General features: G+C 35.0%; 2 long non-coding RNA genes and 1 pseudogene across 5 annotated transcripts in view; 2 read left to right on the top strand and 1 right to left on the bottom strand.

Moving 5' to 3' along the window:
* LOC143665305 (uncharacterized) overlaps window positions 1–21,774 on the top strand; it is a 121,677-nt gene that overhangs the window by 62,504 nt on the left and 37,399 nt on the right. The window lies entirely within an intron of this gene.
* LOC143665303 (uncharacterized) overlaps window positions 1–21,774 on the bottom strand; it is a 64,346-nt gene that overhangs the window by 16,411 nt on the left and 26,161 nt on the right. The gene's annotated exons all lie outside the window — the stretch shown is intronic.
* On the top strand, window positions 19,608–20,143 carry LOC143665761 (DNA-directed RNA polymerases I, II, and III subunit RPABC4 pseudogene; annotated as a pseudogene).

Raw genomic sequence — 21,774 nt, 5'->3', positions numbered from 1 at the left:
TCTCACAAAGCCCCTAGAGGAAAATGTAGGGAAACATCTTCAAGACCTACTAAAAGGAGGTAGCTTCCTAAACTTTAAACCCAAAGCAAAAGCAACAAAATAAAAAATATATAAATGGAAATTCCTCATAATCAAATGGTTTGTGCCTCAAAAGTCTTTCCCAAAAAGGTGAAGAGGCAGTCAACTCAATGGGAGAAAATATTTGAAAATCACACATTGGACAAAGATTTGACATCCTGCACACATAAAGAAATCATACAACTCAACAGCAAAAGAACAAACAACCCAATTACAAAATGGACTAAAACATTAATAGGCATTTTTATGAAGAGCAAATACAGATGTCTCAAAAACACATGAAGAGATGATCAATCTCATTAGCTATAAGGGAAATGCAGATCAACACTTCAATAAGTTTGCACCTCACCTGTACAAGAATGGCTGCTATTAAACAAACAGGAAACTGCAAATATACAGTATCAAATATCTCTACATTGGATGTAGAGAAATTGGGACATTTATGCACTGCTGGTGAGAATGTATAATGGTACATTCGCTATGTAAGACAGCTTCGCGATTCCTTAGGAAACTGAATATCAAGTTGCTCTATGACCCAGCAATATATTCCTCAGTATATACCCAAAGAGCTGAAAGCAGTGACACAAACAGAAATTTTGACACCAATATTCATGGCTGCACTATTCACAATTGCAAAAAGATAGAAACAATTTAAGTGCCCATCAATAGATGAGTGGATTAACAAAATATGGTTTATATATATGATGGAATATTATGCAATTGTAAAATGAAATGATGTCCTGAAGCACATGACAAGATGGATGAGCTTTAAGGACAAAATGCTCAGTGAAATAAGGCAGACACCAAAGGATAGATACTGTGTGCTTCCACTTTTATGACCATGGTAAAGGTAAAATCAAGAGGCTTATAATAGAGAATATAGGAGACCTAGATATACACTGAAACTTGAGATGGGTGAACATTTAGCTAATGAGACTGAACTTAATTGAGATGGGTGAACAGTTAGCTAATGAGAATGGATAGAATTGAAGGTGGTTCTATGGGTCTACATTATAAAATTACTATATTGAAAGTGAACATGATTGAAAGGGGTTATATAGACTCATGTGTCCCACCTAGTAACTACAAATACAAATAGATTCTTTCATGAACTACTGCAAAGGTATGAATTTTCTATAAAAAAAAAGTGCATAATTTCATGGTATACAGGGGAAAAAATGCTATTGCATGCCATGGGCTATGTTTATCAGGAAAAACATCAACAATACCACAGCAGTATAAGGGGTACAAAGTGGGGGGAGGGATGAGAGTTAGGGAGAGGTTTGGTGAGAATGTGTTTATTGGTTATCTTTCTCTTGGGAACAACGAAATTATCTAAATTGAGAGTGTTGATGAACTGTTGACTTTGGCTATTCTACATAAGGCCCAGTAGAGGGAGGGCTGAAAGATGCACAGATTGAGAAGTAGATTGGCAAACGATAGTGTATACATATGATCAAACGTTGTGCTTCTACAAAAAAGTAATGAAATTATGAGGCATGCAATGATATGAATGAAGCTGTGGGACATGTGATGAGGCAAAATAAGCGAGAAGCAAAAGAGCAAATATTGTATGATCTCATTAAGAAAATACTTATAAGAAAACCGGCACTAGATTGTAAGCTCTTATAGCAGTCACATTCAGTCCAAAGTGGTAATTGTTATTTCTGGATTCTGAGAGGCTGTTTTATATATGTATAGGCTGATATTTAGAAATAGGAATGAAGCTGATAGGGTCAAGATTAAGGTAATTCAGAATTCAGGAGTAAGGAAGTTAAAGCTTCACCTACTCTTTGAGACAAAAGAAGGGTTAATTTTGTTGAGAACCTAAATTTTTTGTAGCACATAATCTAACTCGAACTGTCTGGATAGATCATTTAAACAATCCAAACAGAGGGGACTCAGAATAAGAATGAGAGCTTTTAATCTTGCATAACTTAATGTAATGCCTGGATACATCCCAGAGTATATTAAGCAGATAATCAAAAAGTATTGGCAGGGAGGGCCATGGTGGCTCAGCAAGCAAAGTTCTCGCCTGCCATGCCAGAGACCCGGGTTCAATTCCCGGTGCCTGCCCATGTTAAAAAAAAAAAAAAAAAAAAAAACTATTGACAAAGTCCCTTGAGGGATGGGAGAAAAAATATGGAACTATTAAACTTTACCACTAGGGAAACCCTGGATACTGTATCAAACATTAGGGACACCTGAATCAATAAGCCAAGCCCATAATCTTGAGACTTGCTCTTCTGTAGCTTATGTAGGTAGTGGAGAAGTTTAGCCTACCTATAGGCATGCCTAAGAGTCACCTCCAGAGGACCTCTTTTGTTGCTCAGATATGGCCTTACTTTCTCTAAGCTTAACTCTGCAAGTGAAACCATTACCCTCCCTCCTATGTGGGGCATGCCATGCAAGGGTTAGAGTCTCCCTGGCAATGTGGGAGATGACCCCTAGAGATGAGCCCGGCCCTGGCACCTTGGGACCAACAATGCCATCCTGACCAAAAGGGGTAAAAGAAGTGTAACAAATAAGGTATCAGTGGTTGAGAGAGTTCAAACAGAGTCAAGAGGCTACTATGGAGGTCATTCTTATGCAAGCTTCAGTTAGACATTGCTACCTCTCATAATCTGCCAAACCCCCAACCCAAACCATTCCTGCTAATTGTAAAGAATACCTAGGGCATTATATAAGATTCTACAAAGGTCCCATCCTCTAGGGTAACTTTCCAGGAACCTGCAACCACCAGATGGGTCCCTGGAGCAGATAAGCCTTGAAATGCAGAGAAGCCAGTCTCTCCAGAACATCAGATAATTACATCCCCTATTTCATACTTTCAACAGCCCCTTCCAACATGAAAAACACCCCTACAGAGTGGGAGAAAGATCAAAGATGATGATGGAGTTATACAGAGCAGGTAGGGTATAGATATAACAAATATGAGTGCTGAGTCATTATGTTGATATTTTCTTTACTCTCCAGTACCTTAGAATGGTTAGAAGTAAAAACTTAAAATTGTGGAATTGTAACCCATACCAAACTCTGAAATCTGTTCTACAATTAATTGTTGTGATATTATTTTGAAATTTATTGCTTTTTCTGTATATATATGTTATTTTTCACAAAAAAAAAGAAAAGAAAAGAGGAGTGTAACACAGAAGATAGGATTTAACAGTCTGACTGCTGAATCATTATGTTGATATCTCTTTTAGTCTCCATTGTCCTGGAGCAGCTAGAAGAAAACCAAAAAAATCATGGAACTGAACGCATACCAAACTTTAAAATCTGTTCTCTAACTACTTGTTAAAATGTACTTGGAAATTTATTGCTTTTATATATATATGTACGTTATATTTCACAGTGAAAAAGAAAACATTCTAAAAACTGTGACGATAATCTAATCAAGAGTTTCCAACCTACAACATTGAACCAAGATTAAAAGAAATTGCTGCTCCTACAAGATTGGGTCAGGGTTAAAACATATCTATTCTGGGGTGCATAATACTTTCAAACCAGCACATCTTCTTGCAAGGTGTCTGCCTTAACTGAGGTTATTACATCATATTCAGGAAAAAGAAGTCTGCTTCTCCAGGGATGCAGGCAAGAAGTGCTTGCTTCTGCCAACCCAGAAGTCCAAGAAGATACGAAAGGATATATGAGAAGTTTCTGGTACATAGACCAAAATTATGGACAGGAGAGTATATTGGGACTTAGAACAAGACTACCTATTCAACTTGTGGAGATGCAGCTGAGAGCCATCTGCTCTGCTGTATTTATTTAAATTTTTAATTTGTACATGTGAATTTTAATATAAATAAGAATAATTTCTCTCTGTATATAAGACTATGTTTAGAGTGGTGCAAGTTTTTCTAATTTAAAAATATGCAGATATATTTCTGTCAGAAGCTTAAAAAAATAAAGCTTAAATTTGTTTTTATGGCTAAGGAAACACCCATGCACACACATACACACCAGCAAGTTAACTACCATCTTTACTAATAAATGGAAAACTGTAGGTATTAAAAAATAAATAAAGCACAAGACAATTATATTTTCTTGTGAAATTATATATTTCAAAGATTCCATCCTGGATATCTTTGCTGCACTGACTGTAGCATAAGATAAGATATTTCTTTCTTTAAAGAAATATGAACTGCAGAATCTTCCACAAATATATGTGATGGAAAATGTGTTTCTGTGATAAACATTGGTTATTCCCCCACCGCAATATTTCAAACAACTCTAAAAATTTAAATGTACGTTTAAATCAATCAAAGTTGATGGCATAAATACTGTGCATGAATATAAAATATTACTTCTACTTCCCAGAATATAATATGTGTCTGTACATATGTTGTATTGAATAATAAACTATTAAATCTACATTTTACAAATAAAATATCAAGAAATGAATAGATGTATGTGGGAAGAAAATTTGAAAAAGTAGAATACTAGTTACAGATCATGCAAAGGTCGTGAAAGACACTCTGAACTCTCTTTTTAGACAATCTTTTCAAAATGTTCAGGTAGTCAATTCGACTTTTGAAACCAAACATGTTGGACACCCCCCCCATAAGAACAAAGAATGAAGAAAATCTTTATTACAAACTTCTGATAAAGTAGAGTTTGACTCCTAAAAGCTAAAAATATATATATAATGTGAGACAAAAGTGGAGAAGGGAGAGTGAACAAGTTCCGAAGTCAACAGAATTTTGTTAAGTCATAACAAAATTGAGCAAAGTCTATTACATACAATAAATTTAAGATGTACCTGGATTTTATCAATAAAATCTCAAATGATTGGTTTTAAAGATTACTAATTAGCAATCATGGAAAATGTTAAAGCAAATGCAATGATATATATTGTAAATAGTGTTGTTTATAAAGGACAATATAACCTGAAAATGCAGTCCAAGACTAACCTAAAAATAGACATATCTGTTGACTTGGGGAAAGGTTATCAAGTTCTGACATGCTCAAGTTGCTGTAAAGCAAGCTCACTTTATGTGCACCCCTTGGTGCAGCCAAAATATGATCATACTGGGAGAGGTGGGCACTCAGCTGTACTAATGTTTCAGTTTGATGACTATAAGGGAAATGTGCCATATATCTTTCATCTGGGTTACTCTGGATATGAAACAATATTCTACGTTCTTGTTTCTGTTCAACTTCCAAAGAGTTGGAAAATAAGCACAACTCTTTACTTTTAGAAAATTTTAATAACTTGTGTTAAAGGTGCCCAAGGTGGTAATTTATCATGTCGCAGCAAACAGATGTGCCAAAATCTGAAACTGGGAGATTGTGGACTGTGTTTAATAAAATCTGAACATGTTTATAAAACCAACCTTAACATGAGATAAAGTAACGTTGAAAATCCTTATGTAGCTTTTGTATACAAAAAAAGTATACTTTTCATAGACTTCTTGCTAATTACAGTTAAATTATTAATTTACATCCTTTTAATTTTTAAAGAACCTATGTTAGGCTGATTATAACTCACAGACAAAGTAACAATCATAATTAATTTATGCTATATTCTAAATTGATAAACTTCCTATCCTTCATGTTCTATTCCATTCAGATGTCTCATACTAAATTTACTGCTAGCTCACACTCAAAAAGAAAATTTTCAGACATTTTCCAAGCAGTCACAACTCACATTTTTATGATGAATTAAGTACTTTGCATGAAGGTAGTTACATAAACATTATATGCCAACTTTAGCCCACATTCCTCTATGTGAATTAGTATATTAGAATAGTAAACTCATTGTTTTTGAACAATTGAAAGTTCTGTAAAATGTATTTTAATATATTAGAGGTATCTAAAATAGAATGTTGATTAAATATTCCACGTGAAAGATGAGAAATCCAAATCCACCTTTGGCCTTAGATGGTGTTGACTCCTCTTTCCCTAGTGTATTGCTTCCTGGTTCAGGTTTTCATTCCATACATAGTTGATGTGACTCTTTCTCACCAAATACCAATATTAGGGGAAGCTATAATTTCCTCACAGATCTATATTTTTAGACAAGTGAGTAAGAGCACAAAATTCCCTTAAAAATGTTTAAGCAATGGAAATGGAAACCAAGAAGGTCAAGGTCAAATGTTAAATTACTGGTGCTATACCAGCTATTAATCAGTAATTCTGGCTTCCAGAAAGAACCCATCCTTGTCAATAAGCTCATTATCCTCCAAAGTTTTTCATTATACCCAAATCTCCTTACCCCTTGGCATGTATTGAATGGATCATACTGTTTTAGCTGGATGTGTCATATAGCCTGTTGCTAAATTATTGCGTGATCTGGTTAGACATCAGCACCAACTCCTGTCATTAGAAAATGGAATGAAAGGGCACATCGTTTCGAAAAGAAATATCACCTGAGAGTTCCTTTGTGTTTTTTTTTTCCTAGTCTTTCTTTTTTATTCCCTTTCTGTATATTCCAATAATTCAGAACTACAGGGGCATAATTATGTCAAAGTAATTTCTTTTCATGCTTCCTGCATGCCATCATTCACACCAAACCCTGAAATACATTTTTTAGCTAATCTGTATGGGTTGATTTTTGAGCAGAGGAGAAATTAATGAGGAGACAATCAAGATATTGTGATCTTACTTTGATCATCAGACTACCAAATATTTCTGATTCCCTGCAAGAATTCCAATTCAGTTGGTCTTTCACTACTCGCTATTAAACACATTATCTACAAACCGTACTGCTGTAGATGCTGGAATAGTGCCCATTTCCTGTGGTTTCTGCTCAAAAAAAAAGAATCCTATCTCCCATAGTGGAAAGTACAATGGTTTATTCAGGGCAGATTCTAATTCTTTTTCTTCAGCAGTATATTTGAGGAAAAAATCCTATTATTAGAACAATCAGGGGTAGTACAGAAAAACTCAAGCCCTCTTAAATGAGACTATCGGTCCTTTTCTGTTTTTTTTTCCTTTCCATGTTGCTCCATAATCTGCAGTATTTATTCCTCTATGAAACCTGCTGGAATGCACTTTAACCCTCCTAGATATGGACAACCCTCTTTCCTATATAAAATTCTACTCTGTGAATCAAACTTAGACTTCCTACCTCCTTCCCATCCTTTCTTCATTTTCATTTACAGTGGTGATCAGTTTGCATTCTTTTTAAGTAGAATTTTACACTTTTCCTTGCCACTCATATGCAGATTTTCAAAAGCATTTTAATTTTACTTAATCTGAACTCAAATACAAAGCTGACTGAGAAAACAAGAATCCACTCCCTAGTAATGAATGACATGATGAATGAAGTCAGCATTCTTCATGAAAGATTGAATATATTGAGCCCTCACTATGAACCAATCAATTAGGCATCTTCACGTACAATTTCACTTAATCCTAACATCACAAATATGGGAGCAGGATCATTATACATATGTGATCATTTCAGAGAGGCTAAAGACTTTGTCTGGAATGATAGGGTAATAAATTGGTAGAATTAGGATTTGAGCTTAATCTTCCAAATCAATCCTATGGTCTTATATTCAACAGCTGAGCTTCTTATTAGGCAGAGTAGTTTCAAGCAGATAATTCTTACTTGTTACATTCCAAAGACCTTCACCTAGTCTGTACACCTCGTCCATATCCAAAGCTTCTCCAACACATAAGAACCCCAGAATGCTGTGTTTTAAAGCCTATAGATAGAAACTCTGTCACCACACTTTCAGTTACTTCACTCGCACATTAGCATTATTGAAGTACCCTGATGAGCAAATCTGGCTTCATAAAAATGACATCGTAGTTACACTTGCTTGGTTGTTGAACAGCAGTTACAGTGTAATTAGTGCCACTTAATGGAAAGCGTTATTGGAGTGCATATCGTTATTAATCAAACTCCAATATAAACCTGGCTATAGTGATAATGAGTGCAATTATGGGCTGATGAACTGTTAAACTTGGAAACTGACCCTAACCGAATTTTCTTTCTTCGAAAAAGTAATAAAACTCAAAGGGCTGAAAAACACTTTATTTCCCTGGACTCGCTTGCCGCAAAAACAACCTGGGAGATATTTTCTCATGCTCCATGTTTTTATAATTTCATGCACACTGAAGCTTGTAAAGTGATGCGAGGATTGGAAAATGTGACCCTAAAGATAGGGTCAACTCTAATCTGATCCTGACAAGATTTGATCCAACCCAGACTCATTACCTACCAGACAAGGTGGAATTTTATCCAGCTACTTTACAGGGTTGCACACATGCAAAAATCAAACGCTTTCTGAAAAAGACCATTGAGACTGAATTAGCCAGCAGACAAATTTAGGTACAGGATAACAACTTGTTCCCTTAAAAGTATTTGAAGAAATCCCAATGGATATATAAGATGACCATCTGGTCCCAGGTACGGCTTCTCTAAATCCTGCAATGGCTATTTGGCAAATTTTTAATGGTATCTGCATTTCTTAGTGTTAGAAAGCATGTTTAGAGCTGAAATAATGCTTGACATTTTTAAAACATAGTTTATTACCTTACCTTGTTTTAGCTCCACATATCTTTCCACTTAAACTCCTTTATAAATGGAACAGCCTCACTTTGTCCCAGTAGTGATTAGAATGTATTCTCACTATCAAGACTTCCTAATATTTTTTACAGGTGCATGAGCTAGTTGTCTCACATCTCCTGATCTCTGAGGAAGTACATTCCCCCAGTGAACTGGGGGCTTACATTTTATATATGCTTTCTGGACTTTAAATTGTATCCAGTTAAGAAATACCATAAAGATAATTGGAACAAATGCCCTGGATTTGCTAAACTCAGACACCCTAGTGCTATGTCCAGCAGTGTTCACCTTGACAGATGTGAACTGGGTTTAAAACACCTAAAAAGCACAGAAGACAAACGAACAAAGAGAAAAGAGAGGTTAAAGCTTGAAAATAATTGCACAATTTATTGAGGATGAGGGTGAAAACAATCCCCCTAAAATGGAAGCACAAATAGAAAAGGAACCTTGAGAGTTACTTCACTGATAGCTGAATAATTAATTCAAAACTCTGTATCATGCATTCACAGGGCTGTCTGTGATTTGGCACTAGCCTCATGCTTCAGTCCTTTTTCCCACGCCAATGTAAATGCATAGTATTGGATTGATAAATACGTCTTATGTTATTCTTCTCTTGGCTCATTATCACAAAGTATTATAAATGTCTTTTCAACAATATTCTTGAATTAGGTGTGTTCCTGTAATCTTGAAGGTTCTCACGGGGAGAGGCGTGATTAAGGCAGAACCACCAGGGGAGAAAGTTCAGCTCAATTTCTCTGATTCAGTATCCTTTTAACAACTCTTACTATGCCTCAACATAATCAATAGTTCCAAATGCATTCACCAATAATTTCCTCTATCCAGTAGGCACAAGTAAGCACCATTTTCTTACTAGATAAAGAAACAGATGAAAAGTCTTTTAGAGACGAAAATGTTAGCTAAATTACCACTATCACAACGTATTTATTTTTTCCATCATGTTTCAAAATGTGATGTTTTCCATGTTCTGCATTGAGTTAATTTGACTCTCAGGTTATTCTTGGACAAAATCCTTCCATTCACTTAAGGCACATTCATTTAATATATTTAATATTCATACATAAATTATGCAGTTAGTAGACTATATTTTAAAAACAAGTGAGCTATTACAGTTTTATATTTGTCTTTCCGGCCCTTAGAAACGCCATAGAATTATCTATACGTTCTTTATTGTCAAATCTTAAATATTTAAATTGCAGCATAACTTTCTAATTGTGCCTTTCTAGTCACTCATACCACGTTTTAGATAATTTTTTAAACTTTTTTTAGAAACTGCGGCCATTTTCTTTTTACTAAAAGTTTGCATAATAATTGCCATGCTGAAAAATAACGTTATAAAACAGGATCTAGGCATTTATGAAGGCCATCAAAAGTCCCTTATTTTTTGTGAAACTCCAACTCTAGAATATCTTCACAGGAAGATACATCCAGATGAGATTTCCCTTATCTGAAATGACATATGTGCCAAATAAATATATTTTTCTAATAGCAATAACACCTTCAAATATATGGTTAAAATTTCTTATTGTCCCCTGAACAATACATACTTGTGCTTAATTTCCCCAAAACTTGGTTGAGTGAATGATATAACCTTTTGGTAAGAGATACAGTAAAATGAAGCTGCTATAAATTATCCAGAAAAAATTAGGTGGCCAAAGATGAAAATTACAGCTGAAAGCAACAGTTCAGTTGACACATTGTGTTTGAGGACTTAAGTCAGTGACAATTCTTACACTTCATACAACAAACTCACCTTCACATACTTAACAGTATTATTCCAATATATCCCTGCTAACTTTAATTAACTATTCTAGTCTCCCACGTTTGAGGGTTGTTAATTTAGCATGAGATAAACAAGTTTTACAGCACTCTGTTAAAAATACATTCTTAAGTATAAAAATGGATGAAAAGTGGTAGAAATGTATCAAAGAGAAAGTGACAGTATAACATTCCCCAAATTTTAAGTGTCATAGAAAAAGCCTATACATATTAAGAGAAAATAAATAGATCAATGTACTTTGTTATATGAGGTAAAGCTATGACAGCTTGTTCATTTCCTTCCCACAAAGAGGCCCTCTTCTTTACTGAGACTTATAAGAAAGGAAGGTGTGAGCTGATCTCATCTCATCTCTAAATGTATTCAGAACTCAGTACATGCTATTCCAATAAAATGTAGAGTATGCTAAAAGATTCATGTTAATGCTCAAAGGATTAACTGTTTCACCTACTCCCTCAACTAAAATGCATGTGTTTGTGTTATATTCATTTTTCCATCCACCAATATGTGTCACATTTAACAATTGCAATAAATTATCCCATATTCTACTGCAAGGCTGAGCTGTGATTCTATATAAGAAATTTGAAAAGTTATGCCTCAAAAACTTCTTGAACTGTGGAGCAAAATAATGGCTCAGAGCAGAGCCATTATAATGGTCCTTATATTAAGGTCTCCAATTCTAAAAAGATTCTTTCCTTTTCTTTAAGTTGAAGGGGAGGGCTACATGTAGATCAAATTAAGTACGCCAGTCCCAGGAACTAAACAATTTTTAGGATTTATGATTCCTAGTGTGGCCCTTAAGTTCACTGTTAGAGCTACGAAGTTATCTCAAAAATCCTGTGATCCAACCTTGCTCTTGTACAGAAGGGAACACTAAATGAGAGAGAGAGAGAATGAGAGAGAGAGAGAGAGAGAGAGAAGCTAAAGGCAATGTATTGTCTACTTTTGGTTATTGCCAGTTAGGGGTTAGAATCTATTGTTTTCTAGAGGCTGCCTCAGAGTATTTTCCACCATTTTGGAAAATAATCATTTATATTGCATATGAGTTTTTTTCCTTTAAAGTTTTTTCTGTGGGGTCCTTTTGAGTAATGAATTTCTTTGCTGCATTTAAAACTCAGTTTGATATATACACAGTGTACCGTCACAAGGACAAAGCCGGCAGTTTGGTCAAGGGCAGGGGTCCATTGGAAGAATTAAGACTTCAGATTGCTTTAGCAAGTAAACAGCTTACACTTAATCTGTAATGAGCCTTGGCCTCAGTTTCCTCAGCTATAAATTTGGGCTCTGTGTAAGATTATATCTATACGCAGTCTAGTTTGACTCATGTTATTGTTTTTTAAAACTTTCCAAGTCATGGTATGTTAAACATGAAACTCTTTAACAAAAGTAAAAGGAGCTCAATTAGAATTAAAAGTATATTTGTGAAACATTGATCAAAATTATTCTAAACATTAACTATGTTAATTGTATAGTTTTAGTCAAACAATAATTTTTAGAGCAATAAAATTGATCGTTCTCAAATATTTGGCTGACACATCTAGGCATCATGGAGGTATTTTCTTCTTATAAACTGTCCATGGACATTCAGGGGGAAAAATGCACCCCTAAACTTTCAGGGATGTATAGAAAGAAGGCAAATAATGTTGCAAAAACACTTTCACATAAATAAATTTCCAATGCAATGAAACTAACTTCTAAAGTACCTTACCTGTTTCTAAAATATTTTAGATTGTTCTCAGATTAAACCGCTGCCCAGGAAGCTTATGTTATGGATTGAATTGTGACCCCAAAAGGTGTTCAAGTTCTGCCCCTCCTCCTGTGAATGTGATCCCATTTGAAAATAAGATCTTTGAAGATGTTATTAATTTAAATAAGGCCAAGCTGGATTAGGTGGGTCCTAATGCAGTATGACTGGTGTTCTTATAAGAAGGGGAAAATTGGATGCAGACAGAGAGAAGATGGTCATGCGATGGAGGCAATGATTGTCATGGATTGCCAACAAGTCTCCACCAGGACCCTACAGCCTTCAAGGAAGCAAAACTTACCGCCACTTTGGTTTCAGACTTCTAGCCTCCAGGATTGTGAGACATGAAATTCCTATTTTAAATCACCCAATCTGTAGGACTTGGTTACGGCAGTCTTTGGAAATAAAGAGAGCTTATAATGCCACCTAAATTTTCCATTCCTTAGAAGACCATGTGAAATAATTCTTTTAAAAAGAGCGAGATGGAATAATTTTTAATGTTTGTAGTTTTGGTGGGGTTTGTTTATTCCATTAATGATGATATTTCAAGTAAGATTTATATGTTGCATGTCTGTATCACTTACTTTATTTTAAATGATCTTGACTTTTCTACCTATGAGAAATAAGCTGCTAATGTTGCTTTTTTTGTTTGTTTGTTTCAAAATAATTGTCTGAGATAGGTATGAAAAAATCCGTGGTAGCTCACAGTGCCGTTTGTCTTTGATCAATGCAAGCCCTGTTGAGTTGTAAATATACCAGTGCTGTGAGAATCAGATTAAATCATTTGTTGTTTTCCTTATGTTTCAAAATTTCATTGTTCCAATCAATTTGGGAAGTTGTTGCTATTTGATTTAACCCATGTTCTCTTGAATTGTACATTAAAAACTTTTTTTAACTGTTAAACCACCAGCTAAGAATATTATGTCCATTTTTACCTTTTGTAGATTTGAATTTTGAAAAATTTGTTTCAGTTTTCACATGTAAAATGGAATTGCACTACTGGATATACCTGTTTACCTTAAGTGTATATTCCATGTTCACAGAAATTCTAATGCAGACATGCAATAAAATCACTGCTCTGTAATTTCCTTTTCCTAAAATATAAAGCAATCTAACCTTCCTCACATTTTGCTTGTCATGTGAATGCCAGTCTTTTTCAGGGGAAGCTTTTTGTAAAGTCTTTTTGATTTTTAATCAAGCAGTGTTCCTGTGCTTCCCTTATGTTGCATCATGGAATTTAGCATTCAGACTGGAAGATGCCCACCTCACTGATGTGAATCAGTGGTTTGCTTCCATTTGTATCAGTGCACCTGAATCTTAAAAGGTAGCAACTCTGCAATTATAGCTTTTTGACTCCAAGTCTGCCAATCATGCCAATGTGTACCAATCGTAATAGTGACTTTCTGGACCTAAAAGTAAGTGATTATTTTTAATTTTTGTGAAAAATGTACAGTATGTCAACATTTGTATTTCTTTACCCTGATTTTCAGAATAATTTCCAAAAAAATATAAAAACCTCTTGTCTACAAATGTTGTTATTTACTCAATTACCTGGGTAATCATATCTCCACAGGTAAAATGTCAAAGCAGTACTCTCTTTTTAGCATTTTCATCGGTGCATTCACCAGTATTTAATAGTAGAGTTTAACCTACTATGTTTTCAACGAAATGACTGGGGTTGATAATTAATGGTTAATTAAAATACTAATCATCTTTGTAGAATTACAGAAATTAAATTAGTTTTGCAGACTGGAAATTGTAATCACTTTTATTCATTCTAAATTAAATCATTTTTAACTGGTTAAACCCACATAAAATGGCTTTTTACATAAAGCAACAGGAAACCCAAAATGATAGGAAGGGGGAAACAGTAGCAAATAAATTTAAAGTTTTATTATTAATTATGTAGCACATAAATATTACATTAATTTATTAGAAAAAAAAATTCTGTAGTGGGAAGAAAACACTGAACTTAGAAGAAACCAAAACTAAATAAATTCAGATGAAATATTTCCTGGCTTACCCAGAAAACTTTCTAATGAACCATTCATAGCTCATGAACAGAAGTCTTGGTTAGTCCTACTTATATTGTATTGTATCATTAATAAGTCCAACATAGCTTTGACATTTTGAAATAAGCAAAGAACACCATGATGATGTATTTCACTTTTGGAGGTTATCTCACCAAGAATTATCATTTTTATTTTGCCTGTTTTCCCAACCAACCTTTGAGTTGAATTCTGTTATTTTTCAAAAATCATATGAATAATAGCATGACCTGAAAAACCAATTTGCATCCCCAGAACAAAGCGAGCTACTGTAGACATAATCAGCTGATGAGAAAAGACATAATTGTGAAATGAAATTTCAGATCCTTGTTTCAGAGATGTATTCAATCTACAACCCAAAAATCACCAGTAGAAAAGACACTTCTCAGCTAAATTTACTAGAAGACTGAAAAGTTCAAAATGTTGACATCTACAGTTATAATATGTTTCGTATCACCCTAGGATAACTTTTGGAAAGCAACATCCTCAAAATACTTAATGAAGAAACTATCCTTTCCACTCTTATGTCTCATCTTACTTTAATCTTCCCATTTGTCATTTATTCAGTGCTGACTTGTGTATCAAGAAAACAGATGGCATTGAAATGCTTTTGTGGGAACTGGTTAAAGAAGAAATTAATTCCAAATTGGACTGAGAACCCAATATATATATATACATAAATTTTAATTTCTCTTTCTTGATTACTACAGTTGCTTGAGAATACTGTGGTTTCGTAAAAAGAAGCCTGCTAACTAACCCTTTACTTATTCTGCCAAGTACTTTTCTGTGTATACTTGTAATTAAACCCATTCTGGATTCGTGTCAACCTTCCCACATGGCGATCGATAGTAAATTGTAACAAAGGGAAAGAGACAATCTCTGTTGTTAGTAGATTTGTGCCTGTACTTGTACAAATAAGATTAGAAGCAGCATGTAGAGCGAGCTGTGAGTACATGACATTTTCCCAATAACTGTTTTTCATTATTTTGAAGTGTGCATGAAACTCCTGTCACCTTGGATCTTCTCATTTTCTCTCACATGTCACTGAGGATTCAGCTTTGTTGGTAGTTCAGTTCTCTGACACAAAGCAACACCCCTTCCTTGCCCACCATCCCCACTACCCCAAAGATCACTGTTTTCCAAAAGAATTTATCTTTCTGGGAATGAAACAACTGCTTCACAATATGAATATTAAGGGTCAGCATGCATTTACAGACGCATTTGTAATTTCTCAATCACAAAGTAACATCTACTACCAAATTGTTTTAAAACATGAATTCAGAAAAAGACAAAGATACATGTCCATAAAATAAAACTTGATGGCATGCACTGGAAACCTTCTCTCTCTTTACTATTATATTTGTCTTTTATAACTTTTCATGTCACCAAGTATTTATATTATTCGGAGAAAAGTAGTATTCACTGATGGTATTCAAATGTCCCAAGTTTTCATTAGACAAAATGACTGGAATAAATAAAAAAGATTTATTCCTCTTAACACTTCAAAAAAAACAGTAGAAAGCATAATAAAAAAGCTTCACTTTTCAAATGACAGCTATGTTAAAATACACACAAGAACTGCGTGAGGTCAATACTCACATTACAATTATTAGATTGCATAGCTTGCAATTCAAAATCTTTTACTATCTATATTAAATTATCTTGGGTTAAGTGCATAATGTTAACTCCTTGAACTTTCTATTTCATTGCTTTTGTTGGTTTTCCTAAGTCTAAGGCCTTTCACAAGCCTTCGAAGTAGGGAAACTTACATCTTGAATTACAAGGATTTATGCTCTTTGCTCAGTGCCTGGGATTTATATTCATAAATATAAAAGGACATTAGATACATAAATCTCTGTGGATCAAGATGAGAACATATACACAAAAGGGATTCTAATGTACTCTGTATATTTACCAGAAATGTACTGATTAATACAGCTGCATGATTTGAGTTCATATACACATATACAGAGAAAGGTAAAATAGTCATTGCAACATTTCTTTCACTCTTTTTACAAAAATGGGGGGGGGGGAATGCTGTGCCTAAGCAAATGTTTCCATATTTTCCTTTTATCTGTGTACTAGCTTTTAATTACAGACACCATTGTATCACATTCATGGCAAGAGCTGTACTTTAATATTAATGTAAATATGAGGGAATAATGGAACGATATGTGCAATGATTCTGAGTTTATTATTCAGTGAACAGCATTGCTGAAACTAAAACTTATCCAGTAGTTTTCCAACAGGACCAGCTTATTTTTCTTATTTGAAACCACTGAAAACAATTGCTGAACAATTTATTTGGTTCTTTTTCCATAAGAAGGACTGAAAAAAAAACCAACACAATGCCCTTTGTTTTGCTGAATTCTTTTTCATGCTAGCAAAATATAATTCCATTTTCATGTCAAAGCAGTAGTTACTCTTTCCCCTTTTATTCTTCATAGACTTTCAGTTATATCATAATGTTTACAAGACATAATTGCCTTCAACAGAGTATAAAGTGGCTTCAGTGGACATCATAACACACTTTTTGAGTGACTTATGCCATCTCATATCTTCAGTTCTGTAAAATGATTTGGATTGTCCATTCTTTGCAGGGTTGCCAGAAAAAATTCAGATTTCCAGTTAAATTTGAATTTCCGATAAACCATAAATAACTTTAATATGTCTATTTCATCCAACATTTGGGCCATATGTAGACTTTTGAAGGTACTTGTGCATTTGAAATTCAAATGAAACTGGGTGTTCTATACTTTCATTTGCTAAACCTGGAAGCCTTTCCTATCACCTGTAGTTCTTGACGTGAAGAAAGAATTGGAGTTATTAACATGTAGTTTAATTTGGTTTGGTTTGGTTTAATTAATTTCTGGTGCAAAGATATCCAGTGATATCAAAAAAGTCATGCAAAATCAAAAACAAAAAGGACAAACCTGTTTAAATTATTAGAATCTTTTGTTTATATGAAACAAGGGCAGTTTTTATAATAATGTCACTTTTCTACTTGAAAAGGACAGTACCATGTGGGAGAATGGAGAACTCAGGGGACCACTAATGAGATACAGGCCTTTCATTGGTTTGAATATAGCCCTAGGAGGTAGCAACGGAAAGTTTTTGCCATCTGGTACCTGATCAGTGGCTGATGTGAAGCTGTTGATTTTACTATAAAAAAAAAAAATGAAGGCAAATAGCAAGTGTCCTTGAAGAAGAGTAATTTGGCTGCCCACCACACTTCTATAACCTTGACCGATTCATCTCACTTCTCTGTCCCTCAACTTCTCCATCACTCCAAAGGAAAGCAAACAAGTTAGCTAACTGTCCTTGCATTAAAATAACTTTCTCTCTTGTAAGAAAATTTGAATTTAAACATATTTTCGATAGTTACTCGTGCATGTCAACTTAGACTTAGCTACAATTCTTTGATTTGCAATGAATAGGAGGAACCTATTCCAAATATTTTTAAAGAAGTAACAGTTACAACGATTTTTCAAGAACCCAAAGTTGAGTGACAGAAATCATTCAACTCATTATTTGGAGAGACTCTTTAAAAAGCTACTATCCAAGAAATTTGGAAGTATTTATGGCAGTGCTGAGCAGACTCCTTCTTCTCATATTCGTTTTCCAGCTCCTTCCTCATTCTGTTATCTTCGGGGGGGCTTGCGTGTTAGTTGTGGTGAAAAGACCGGCACTGAGTTTAAGTCAGAAGAGCTGAATTCAAGACCCATGCCTGCTACTCCGTGCTGGACAATCCAGAGAAAGACATTTAAACTCTCTGAATCTCTAAAATAAACAGTATAATTCCTGAATCTAATTGTTGCAAGGATAATTTTCTTTTCTCCAAACAGCAAAAAGAAGGCTCTCTTTTAAGGAGTTTGGTTTGGCAATATAAGATAAAGGCCTTAAAGTTTCACTTTCTACTTCAGTCAGGGTAAGAGAGAGAGAGAGAAAAACCTGGGGCAGGGAATGCAGACAGTCATGGAGTGCCTGGTGTGTTCAGAATAGACAGGGTTTGAGAAACAAATTGCCATCGGGGATCAAACTGTCATCAAATATGTACCGGTTCACAGCGGGCGTTGTGTAACATACTAGGGATTTTATACTCTATTTTGTAGACAATGATAAGGCTTTTAAGTAATATAAAATAATGTGTTTCTTTGTTGCAGACCAAAAAAAAAAAAATCCTCTCTAGCTGGGATGAGCAGAAAAAATATCTATTACAGGTTATGGAACATGCACAGAATTAGTGCAGGCATGGAGAACCTATAGTCTAAGCTTCCAGATAAAATACACAGAACCTGGCCTTCCAATACAGTTGTCCTATCTTCTACGATCAGAAAGTGATAGTATCAGAAAGCTGCCAGCATATCTGCCAGATTCAGGACCCCAAATATGGTGAACCTTATTCTTTCAAAATGTCTTCCTTCTCCCTGCCTCTGGACATCCATGAAGTGGGGACCAGCTAACAGGGCCTCCACTAGGAAAATCAAAAGCCCCAGCAACTTGGCTTGACAGAAGAGCCATGAGAACTCCGCCTTATGGTGTTCACATCCACGTTGCAACTCTCACCTGGTGTTGTTGCTTCACAAACATGCTGTAGCAAATTTCAACGGCTGCAAGGGTATCTGGGAAATGGAGTTTTTAAGCTTTCCATCCTCTAAATGGAGAACCGCATGGGGATTGCAATGGTGTTTGTTGAGTTAATCTCTTACATTTTCCAAAGGAAGTATGAAGACAAAAGTGATGTTTAGTGAAACCGGAGAGGGTATCAGTAAAAGACAACATATGGCATTAGAAAAAAAGTAAGTGAGCAAAATGAAGAGAAGATGACCAAAAACAGGACCTTGGAGAACATAAATATTTAAAAGGTATATAGAGAGGGGAAGGAGATTTTAAAAAATCCTGTGATAAATAACAAAGAAGACTGAAGGGTGGAGGGGAAGCAGAAGCAAATTGGTGTTTTGGATATCAAAAGAGACGTATTCAAGGAAGAAATTTTCAAGTTGTCAAATGCAGCACAGAGGTCTTAAAAGCATCACTGTATTTGTCAGTTTGTGTGGCATTTGTACATTTTGCTAGAAGAATTTTATTAGAGAGGTGAAAGGAGAGACCAGATAATAGAGGATTGGATGAATTGGAGACAAAGAGGTAGAGACAACTTGATTCTAAGGAAGAAAGAGACAAGGTAATAGGCAGAAGGGAGGAGGTAAAAGAAGCCATAAAGACTTTCCAGAAGGATAAAACTTTTGAAAATGCAGGATAATGATGCAGGATCTTGAAGAAGTCAAGATCCACAGGAAAGAGGGAGTGATACAGAAGTGGAGATTCTTCTTCCTCTGGAGCTAGGAAAAAAGAAGTTAAGTTGAGAGTAGATTTACTTGGGTTCCTGAGAATAAGTGTGACAAATTTGAGGGAGTTATCATGCTACATTCAATGCTCACTGTTGGGAAAGGGGGAATTGATGTAAGTGGCTTGAAAAGGGTAGGCATATCTTGGATTACTCCTGAGTGAAATGCAAGGGAGACCAGGAACATGTAATGATACTGACATTGCATGATTTTCCTGTAGACCCACAACTTAACTAATAAAAATTAGAAGTTTAAAGAAAAGATACTAACATATAGCCTAGCTGCCCAGAAGACTCAACTAAGGCTGGATACCACGAGTTTTTGGTTGCCCAGTTTGCATAATTCTCTGATTTGTCCCACTTTGTGCCATGAAGGCAGATGGCTGGACTGATTCAAAGTTAAGAGTTACTGAGTGTCTGTGCTGAGGACTAGCTGAGTACCCAGAATGACGTGCAACCCCCAATGCAGCAGCTGATGATCTATATCTGTGGAGAATGTCATACAGAAAATGAAATACAATCCAGGGATACAATCAGATGCAGAGAACGGGGGTACAGAATAATGCACAAGAAAAAGACTAAAAGATTGGTGGTTTTTTATGCTCAATGAAACAAATTCAGAGTAGCATGTTCTCTTGCAGTTGGATTTGCCTTTACTGTTTCACATTGTTGTCCAGTTTTGGGTTAGCATACTTCTCTTTATGGATACATATGCACAATTTCATTTTATCTCATTTTTTAAACCATATTATATTTAGGTATCTGTTAATGCTTTATAGGGAGAAAATGGGTTTCTTTTTGTTCAATTACATGATATATAATTTAATTTTATTATATATTCAATCTGACACATGGTAAGGTTAGAATTGCTTTTCCCAATCCATACTTTTAATCAAAACCTAGTATCACTGGGCCTTTTGTTTAAAATACAGTTTTCTAAAGTATTCTGAGGGTCTGATTAAGTATATTCCTTGGAAACTACTGTCCTATATCAGAGTTTGTAAGCTGGTAGTGTCATTTGGTACAGAGTATACCAGTGTACTTGCTGACAATGTACATATATCATTTTGACTTCTATTTTTCAGGTATTATTGATATAAGAGTTTCTGTATTTGTACATAATTCTTGGTTATTTTTAAAATCTTGCAAGAGAGAAGATACATCTCAATGGTTGTTCTCTGAAAGACAAAATCAACGCCTAGTAAAGTGAATGAAGCAGACTTAAGCCAGGTGTGGATTCCTGTCATTTAACATGGTCAAAAATCCTGCTTTTGGAATATAAAAAGAATGGGAATTAATTTGTAGTAATTATTGGATAGATGTTTAAATCTTTTACCTCAATCTTAGGAATATGGAATTGAGGCTCACACCTGCACTCCAGCATTGCAGAATCTCATGCCAGCCTCCTTAGCATTCATTTTAAAGATTAGATATACTCCAATTTTGCTAATAGCTACGTCTGTCTCATTTTAAAGAGTGCTTCCTTGATCCAGGTTTTCCTTTATCTGTGATATTAAAAATATTGTGATTCTTGTATGTTCCTTTTTGACCTTATCTTTTTCAGATAAGGGAATCCTAATATACATGCTGTCTCCTTATGACAGCTCCTTAAACAAATAAACCCCAAGTGTAATGTAGTTACACTTTTTTTAACTGTTCTAATTCATCCTAGGTGTTTTGTGTATTAATAGTTTATTTGAATTATTGTTATTTGGGTAACTAGGCAAAATGGTTTAATGGAAAAATATTACAGCAGGGACTCAAGACCTAGTTTTCAATCAGTCCTTAATCTTTTTGTGCCCCTTTCATCTATAAGACAGAAGTAATTTGACCTGTTACCTGCCTGGATATTTTTATGGGAAAAAAATTTTTGAAATAGATGTAAAATTGCTTTTCAAAGATTCTTTTGAACAGTGCTTATATTAGTTAGGGTTCTCTAGAGAAACAGAATCAACAGGCAACACTCACAAATATAAAATTTATAGAAGTGTCTCATGTGACTGCAGGAACGCCGAGTCCAAAATCCAGAGTAGGCTGTGAAGCCGACGATTCCGATGGAGGGTCTGGACTACCTCCACAGGAGAGGCTTGCCGGCCGAAACAGGAAGAGCCTGTCTCTTCTGAATCCCCCTTAAAAGGCTTCCCGTGATTAGATTAAGCATCACTCATTGCAAATGACACGCCCGTTTGCCTGATTACAAATGGAATCAGCTGTGGATGCAGCTGACATGATCATGATTTA

This window comes from Tamandua tetradactyla, chromosome 21 (genome assembly GCF_023851605.1).
Source record: "Tamandua tetradactyla isolate mTamTet1 chromosome 21, mTamTet1.pri, whole genome shotgun sequence".
NCBI classification, from domain to species: domain Eukaryota; kingdom Metazoa; phylum Chordata; class Mammalia; order Pilosa; family Myrmecophagidae; genus Tamandua; species Tamandua tetradactyla.
The sequence above is the reverse complement of the archived record's forward strand: the minus strand, read 5'-3'. Positions and strand labels throughout refer to the sequence as shown.